Source organism: Hypomesus nipponensis, chromosome 11 (genome assembly GCF_054491055.1).
Source record: "Hypomesus nipponensis isolate SF chromosome 11, ASM5449105v1, whole genome shotgun sequence".
In the NCBI taxonomy this organism is placed as follows: Eukaryota; Metazoa; Chordata; class Actinopteri; order Osmeriformes; family Osmeridae; genus Hypomesus; species Hypomesus nipponensis.
The window spans coordinates 1,205,871-1,214,783 of record NC_140371.1 but is presented as its reverse complement, the minus strand read 5'-3'; positions in this window follow the sequence as shown (position 1 = coordinate 1,214,783).

Genomic DNA, 8,913 nt, shown 5'->3' with positions numbered 1-8,913 from the left:
CCACCTCACACATTCACACGCTCCCCAGCTTAGCCTAGCCTAGCTCCACCTCACACAACACAAACGGACACTCTCTCTGTCCTAGCCTAGCCACCAACACTCACGCACATTTACATTACATTTATTCATTTAGCAGACGCTTTTATCCAAAGCGACTTCCAAGAGAGAGCTTTGCAAAGTGCATAGGTCACTGATAACAACAAGATAGCCCCCAAAACATTGCGGGTAGCCAAAACATGAAGCACATTTTGGCCGGGTTTCCCAGATTCGTTAAGAAGCTCTTAACGCTAAGAGCTTCTTAAGAGCGTTCTAAAAGCGCTCTAGAGCACTCTTAGAACGCTCTTAAGAAGCTCTTAGCATTAAGAGCTTCTTAACGAATCAAGGAAACCTGGCCATTGTGAACAACCCCCCCAAAAAAAAGTGCCAAAGGGAAGAACCATAAGAGCATGTAGTTAAGCAAGTTACAATTAAACAACATGAATCGCACACTCTCCATCTCTCTCTCTCTCTCTCTCTCTCTCTCTCTCTCTCTCTCAGTTCAGAATACTTCATTGGCATGAATGTTCAGGTTAAACAATATTGTCAAAGCAGTCCACAGTGAAGGGACATTATTTTCAACAAATATCACAACATATTCAAGTTCAAGTCTTTTATTGTTAGATGTACAGAACAACACAAGGTCAGACTGGGCACTGTAATTCTTAGGACAAGACAACGCAAAGCAACCTGACATAACATATAAGTACACAGAACATACATTACATCTATGATAAGCTCAAATATAGTAAACCTCCTAATATACAAATAATATACAATATTCAATACAGTAAACTAAACCTGTAATACACATAATAACTTATACTAGCCTTATAAACCTATACTAACCTAAGACAAGTGAAGTGTAAGGCAATCGGGCTACTAATCAGAAGGTTGCCGGTTCTATTCCCGGCTGTGCCAAATGACTTTGTGTCCTTGGGCTAGGTACTTCACCCTACTTGCCTTGGGGGAATGTCCTTGTAGTCATTGTATGTCACTCTGGATAAGAGCGTCTGCTAAATGACTAAATGTAAATGTAAGTACATTTAGTCATTTACATTGAGTAGACGCTCTTATCCAGAGCATGGCACAAGGAGATAACACTGGGAGAATTAAATCAGATAAAAGATGACAAAGACGAGATGAACACAAAACAACTACAAAATGGGCAACTAATACACTGAGAGACTTCCTTTCACAAAAACAAATGGAATCAAACTATACTGCCGACTTGTTGAATGAGACCCTGCAGGGATTCAATGCCGCTGTCCAGCCCACCAAGAAAGGGTGGAGTACAGTGTTGCCAGTGTAAGGTGTTTAAGGGCCAGTATCAACCCTCAATTAACCACTTTCAATGTCGTGACTGACAAGAGATTCAAGAGCAGTAACACAGTGTTTTAATCCATAGTCAAGCGTTACAGGAAAAGAGGTAAAGATACCAGCCTCCACCATCCTTGCATGGTGAGTCCAACCTTGAAAAAATTCAAAATTCCACAGCAATGTCTCCTGATACACCCCATGTGTTGGTCTGAAAAGTCTGGTTTGATGTCCAACAGTGTTTGGCTCGGCTTGGCAGGGAGGGAAACCGGGAGTTGTCAGTGGCATCTTTCATCCTCCAGAGAGACGAGGAGGAGGAGGTACATATGGTACAGCCAGGAGCCGATGCGTGTCCACTTACTTGGCAACATGCTGAAAAAGATCAGGGAATAAGTTATTTGCTTACACCTACTAGCCTAATGTCGGTCGCGGCTAATAAAGACATGGCACTGGCAGTCTAATAATTCAATATGAGACCAAATTGTCTCCCTCCATCCCCAAAATGTAGGTTAATAGGCTAAATATCCTTATCCCTCTACCTTCCAGGTGGGTCTTTCAAGGGTCTTCACGAATCACAGCCTTCGAAGCACCGCTGTAGGTCGGCTCTGGGACGCTGGCCTGGAGAGCCATCAGATAATCAGACCCTCCAGAGATAATCAGAGTTTGCGATGTTGCGATCGCACCAATTCAAGCAAATTCAACAATTCCCTCCAAATTCAGCGCAATGTTGCAATTTTAACCAAGCACTGCAATTTTCCCACAACTTTGACCAATCATCGTCGTCTCCCACAAGTCTCTCCAGTAGGGGTTAAATCCAGTGTTGCGCCTGAACGCGTTAATTGAACGAAATTTCATGAACTCGTTCATCATTTTGGTGAACGAGAACGGAACGTACTGTATTTCAATAAGGTGGGTAGAGACTTCCAGGAGAAAAACACACCGTTAACTGTCCTGTATCCAGGGTTGCCCAACCAGTCAGTCGCTGTGTGTGCTTTCTTCTACTGTCTATGCCTGGCAAGTGTGAGAGCGCCTAAGTTGCGTAGGGGCCTAACACACAGTCACATACCTATATACCGCCCTACTAACACACACTTTAACACACAGTCACATACAGCCCTACTAACACAGACTCAATAACAGGGCTAGACTGGCAATCTGGGCCAGTCGTATTTTTGGGACGAATCGCCGATATAATTTATAGGCTTTTTACATTTTTTCTGGTCAACCCATAAAGCACTGACAATGGCCCATTGGTAAAACATGTTTTGGTCTGTCCGGAGCTCTAACACACTCACATACACACATACAGCCCTACTAACACTCTAACACACTCACATACACACAAACAGCCCTACTAACACACTCACATACACACATACAGCCCTACTAACACTCTAACACACAAACAGCCCTACTAACACACTAACACATACAGCCATACTAACACACACTCTCTAACACACACTCACAAACAGCCGTGGTAAACAGGTACAAACTGACATGTAAACCAGACTCAGACACACAGGAGCAGGGATATCTAACCTTCAGCTGAAAACATTGGCCTCATTCATGTACTGTGCAGTCGTCTTCATCACGGAATGCATATGCTTGCCCCGGACAGGCCACAAGAGGCCTGTCTGTCACGACCACAGCAGCCTGACAAGCCACGTCTAACACAGAGTCAGTCCCACACAGCATGTCTGTGAAACACAATAGATGTGAAAGGAGATGAGGAGAGGAGGGAGAGGAGGGAGGGGGAGACCAAAGCTGCGAGATGGGGGAGAAATTGAAGGATTTGTTATTGGCACATGGTAATCCAATCTGTGGATCCAGTCTCGCATAATATTTACATTTACATGTATTCATTTAGCAGACACTTCTATTCAAAGCGACGTCCAAGAGAGAGCTTTACAAAAGTGCATATGTCAGTGATCATTAACAACGAGATAGCCCCAAATATTGAGGGTAGCCATAAACTTGAGGCATACATTGTGAAAAGCAAATAAGTGCCAATTGGAAGAACCAGCATGTAGTTAAACAAATATTAAACAACATGAAAGTGCAAGAGTGTACCTGGAGGAAAGCAAGCAACAATAATATAATTCACAGCGAGTACAAGTAGTTAAATAAGTTACAACTAACCAACAAGTGCACCAAGTCCCTCAATAAGTGTCATTGTGTTCCTGGAGGAAGTAAGCTAACATCTGATCCAACAAATCTTTCTTAAATGCCGTTGTACTCCTGGAACAAGTGAGTCTTTAGCCTTTTCTTGAAGGTGTAGTCAATATCTCTGATTGAGGTGGGGAGATGATTCCACCATTGTCTATGACATGACTTTATTGGATAATAATGTGTCCCGTGTTGCAATCTTGTGTCCCCTGTCTCTCCAGGGTGTGTTCATGTCCTGTGGCCAGACTGGGCTGAGTGCGATCAGAACCACCCATGACACCAGACTAGCGATCAGAACCACCCATGACACCAGACTAGCGATCAGAACCACCCATGACACCAGACTGGGCTGAGTGCGATCAGAACCACCCATGACACCAGACTGGGCTGAGTGCGATCAGAACCACCCATGACACCAGACTAGGCTGAGTGCGATCAGAACCACCCATGACACCAGACTAGGCTGAGTGCGATCAGAACCACCCATGACACCAGACTGGGCTGAGTGCGATCAGAACCACCCATGACACCAGACTAGCGATCAGAACCACCCATGACACCAGACTGGGCTGAGTGCGATCAGAACCACCCATGACACCAGACTAGGCTGAGTGCGATCAGAACCACCCATGACACCAGACTGGGCTGAGTGCGATCAGAACCACCCATGACACCAGACTGGGCTGAGTGCGATCAGAACCACCCATGACACCAGACTAGCGATCAGAACCACCCATGACACCAGACTAGCGATCAGAACCACCCATGACACCAGACTGGGCTGAGTGCGATCAGAACCACCCATGACACCAGACTGGGCTGAGTGCGATCAGAACCACCCATGACACCAGACTAGCGATCAGAACCACCCATGACACCAGACTAGCGATCAGAACCACCCATGACACCAGACACTGGACAAGCTGTCTGACTGGATTAACATGTGCCAATGATACATTCTCCACAATGATAATAGTATAACATCCATTTCACTAATTCCAGAATACAATAATTTGTATACACACTATCCACTGATACAGATACAATAGGAATGCTAATCTTCTGCATTTGGCCACAGGTTCTCATCCACATCACATCTTACTGTATGTCATATAGGGCAATATACCAAGGAAATAATCTTCTGGCATGCCTGATCCATCCCTGGCAATGTCCAGGCATTCAGCATTCATTGCGTCCAGGAGGGACATTTGATCATGTGGATGGTGGTCATATAGTAAACCTTCCACCTCCATGAGGAGAATAATGATTCTATGGGGTTGAGGAATGGAGAGTAAGGTGGGAGGAAAAGTGACACCATTCTGGGATGGGCTGCAAACCACTCGGTGACTGCACAGGAGTGGTGACATGCCACATTGTCCCATACACATGTTGGCTTTCCTCTCTCTGCATCCTTTTCCTTACCCAGCACAACCCTATTACAGTAAAAAACTGTAATAATCATATTTCTGCTGTTTATCAAGAAAGATTTAGAGTGTGCTCTCACACACACTGTCTGTATACTGTATGGTGTAACTTTTCTCTCTTCCTTTCTTTCACTACTGTCATACATTCACACACGCCATGACAATCAAACAGCTGTAATCAAATATCACCTCCTTCAAAGACTGTAGCGGCAGTGAGACTGGCCTGCATCAGTGTGTGTCTGAGTGGGGAGCTGAGCTGGGTACAGCTGGCATCGCTGCAGTGTGTGGAGCACAGAGGAGCTCAATCTGTTGTTGTGTTATTTGAGGAGAGAAATCCCCAGAGAGGCTTGGAGACCCGGAGCAACAGAACTGCTTTCAGCTGCAGATCAGTGAAGCTCCATAGAGCAGTATGGTTGGCTGGGGATGTGTGTGAGATAGTGTGTGTGTGATAGAGGGTGTGTGTGGTGTGATATAGAGAGTGTGTGTGTGTGTGATAGAGGTGTGTGTGTGATATAGAGAGTGTGCGTGTGTCATATAGAGCGTGTGTGTGTGTGTGATAGAGGGTGTGTGTGTGATAGAGAGTGTGTGTGTGTGATATATAGAGTGTGTGTGTGTGTGTGATAGAGGTGTGTGTGTGATAGAGGGTGTGTGTGTGTGATATAGAGAGTGTGTGTGATATAGAGAGTGTGTGTGTGTGATATAGAGAGTGTGTGTGTGTGTGATAGAGGTGTGTGTGATAGAGGGTGTGTGTGTGTGATAGAGGGTGTTTGTGTGATATAGAGAGTGTGTGTGTTTGTGATAGAGGGTGTGTGTGTGTGATAGAGTGTGTGTGTGATAGAGAGTGTGTGTTTTGTGATAGAGGGTGTGTGTGTGTGATAGAGTGTGTGTGTGATATAGAGAGTGTGTGTGTTTGTGATAGAGGGTGTGTGTGTGTGATAGAGTGTGTGTGTGATAGAGAGTGTGTGTGTGTGATTTAGAGAGCGTGTGGGTGTGTGATTGTGTGTGTGTGATATAGAGAGTGTGTGTGTGTGATAGAGGTGTGTGTGTGATAGAGGGTGTGTGTGTGTGATATAGAGAGTGTGTGTGTGTGATAGAGTGTGTGTGTGTGTGATAGAGAGTGTGTGTGTGTGATTTAGAGAGCGTGTGGGTGTGTGATTGTGTGTGTGATAGAAGGAGGGTGAGTGTGTGATATGGAGTGCACGTGTGTGTGTGTGTGTGTGATACTGGGAGGGTGTGTGGGTGTGTCTGACAGAGTGTGAATATGTATGTGTTAGAGAGAGAAAATGTGTGTGTGTCTGGATGAGAGAAAGAGGGAGTGTGTCTGTGGTAGGCGGGTGATAGACGTGTTTGTGCGTGTGAAAGAGAGAGACTGTGTGTATGGGGGTTGATAGAAGTCAGGAATGTGTGTGCGTGTTAGAGAGAGAGTGAGAAACAGAGTGTGTGTCTGTCTCAACGTGTACCTGCACATGTGTGTGTATTTGTGTGTCTGTGCGTGTGCTTGTGTGTGTTTTACGGTTACTGAGCTGTCAGACAGAGGGCCAGACAAAAATGAACCTCGGCCGTTCACTATGAGCTGTTTCAGGATCAGAGTCCAGGCTGAGCAGCTGTTTCAGGATCAGAGTCCAGGCTGAGCAGCTGTTTCAGGATCAGAGTCCAGGCTGAGCAGCTGTTTCAGGATCAGAGTCCAGGCTGAGCAGCTGTTTCAGGATCAGAGTCCAGGCTGAGCAGCTGTTTCAGGATCAGAGTCCAGGCTGAGCAGCTGTTTCAGGATCAGAGTCCAGGCTGAGCAGCTGTTTCAAGATCAGAGTCCAGGCTGAGCAGCTGTTTCAGGATCAGAGTCCAGGCTGAGCAGCTGTTACAGGATCAGAGTCCAGGCTGAGCAGCTGTTTCAGGATCAGAGTCCAGGCTGAGCAGCTGTTTCAGGATCAGAGTCCAGGCTGAGCAGCTGTTTCAGGATCACAAAAAATCACTTCTATACTCTAACTCTGCTTGGGGCGCTAATTCCAGCGCCCTTTAGGCATAATTTTTGAGGACGCTGATTGGCTAAATATGTGTTTCTTGTTAGCAACGGTCAGCAATTCCCCTTTCGCCAGCAGGTTGGTAGGCGTTTCGATGGGCGGCCCTAGCGCCCTCTATAGACCAGCCGCCACTGGTGATAACTAGTTACTCATTTTACTTTGTGTTATGACACACAATTGTGATGTGTAATGTACAATATAAGCTGATATTACTAAGGAAGTACATCTACTTTTGGAAACAGTAGTCTACCATTTCACTGAAGCATTAGCATCATGACATTAGCCTCTGTTGTCCGCCCTGACAAAAATAAGTATATTAAAGTATACAATAAGTATACTAAAATATGGATAGTACACTTTTAGTTCACTTTTGATATACTTTTAAGAAGTATACTTAAAAAATAGTTCACTTTTGATATACTTTTAAGTATACCGCCCTCGCTGCGGTGCAACCAGTCATCCACTGCAGGCCCAGTAGTGGGTTCACCAGACCACGGGAACAACAGGGGCTAGAACCCCAGCACACACTGGAACGGGGTGATACCTGTGGAGGAGCTGGTGAGCGAGGTCTGGGCATACTCTGCCCAGGGGAGATTACCATCGGTTTGGTTTCGGCTGCAGTAAGAGCGCAGAAACCGGCCAACCTCCTGGTTAAGCCGTTCTGTCTGCCCGTTAGACTGGGGATGGTATCCTGAAGACAGACTGAAAGTAATGTTAAGACTTCAATAGAATGCCGACCATACCCGGGAAGTGAATTGAGGACCCCGATCTGAGACTATGTCCTCTGGCAGCCCATATAGCCTGAATACCTGGTGGAAGAGGACTTCTGCAGTTTCCAAGCAACTGCAGCAAACTTTAGAAAAGCGGTCTACTATCACCGGGATGGTGGTGTTGCCCTGTGACCTGGGCAGGTCAGAGAGAAAGTCTATGGATATATGTGACCAGGGTTGTTGAGGGATTGGTAGAGGTTCCAATAGCCCTGCTGGGCGCTGATGACAGCTCTGGGACTGAGCATAAACGAACAGCCCCGACAAACTGGGTCACGTCACCAGTAAGATGAGGCCACCAGTACTTGTTCCCTATGAGGGTTAGGGTTCTCTGAATACCCGGGTGTCCTGAACTCGGGGTGGAATGAACTAACTGAAGGAGCTAAGGCCGGATAGATGCTGGAACATAGGTCCTGGATGGTGGGTATGAGGCCAGAGGGGAATCAGACGATTGAGCCTGACACATGGTCTCCTCGATATCCCACCTGACTGGTGCCTCCAGGCAGGAACGCAGCAGAATGTAGTCCTCCCGGACAGGAGATGTGGAGGCGTCAAACTGTCTGGAGAGGGCAGCAGCTTTGATGTTCTTATTTCCAGGTCTGTAGGTATGTGTGAAGTTGAACCTTGTGAAGAACAGTGCCCATCTTGCCTGACAGGTGTTCAGCCTCTTTGCAGCGGGAAGGTATTTAAGGTTGCGATGGTCTGTCAGTATTACAAAAGGATGCTGACTGCCTTCTAGCCAGTGGCGCCATTCCTTGAAAGCCAGTTTCATGGCTAGCAGTTTGCGGTTGCCAACGTCAAAGTTATGTTCCGCAGGAGAGAGCTTTTTCTGGAGAAGAATGTGCATGGATGCATTTTAGCAGGAACGCCATGGCGTTGTGATAAGACGGCCCCCTCTCCTGACTCAAATGTGTCCACTTCATCTAGAAAAGGTAGAGAGGGATCTGGAAGAGATGGTATGGGAGCACTGCTGAACAAGGTCTTGAGGCAGTGGAAGACTTCGTTCGCCTCGGCTGTCCAGTCGAAATTGCGTGGAGCTCCCCTGAGCAAGGTTGTTAAGGGTACAGCTACAGAACTGTAATTACGGATAAACCATTGGTAGAAACTAGCAAAGCCTAGGAATCGTTGTAGTGCTTTAACAGTGTCGAGAGGTGACCAGTCTCTAACAGCCGTAAACTTGGT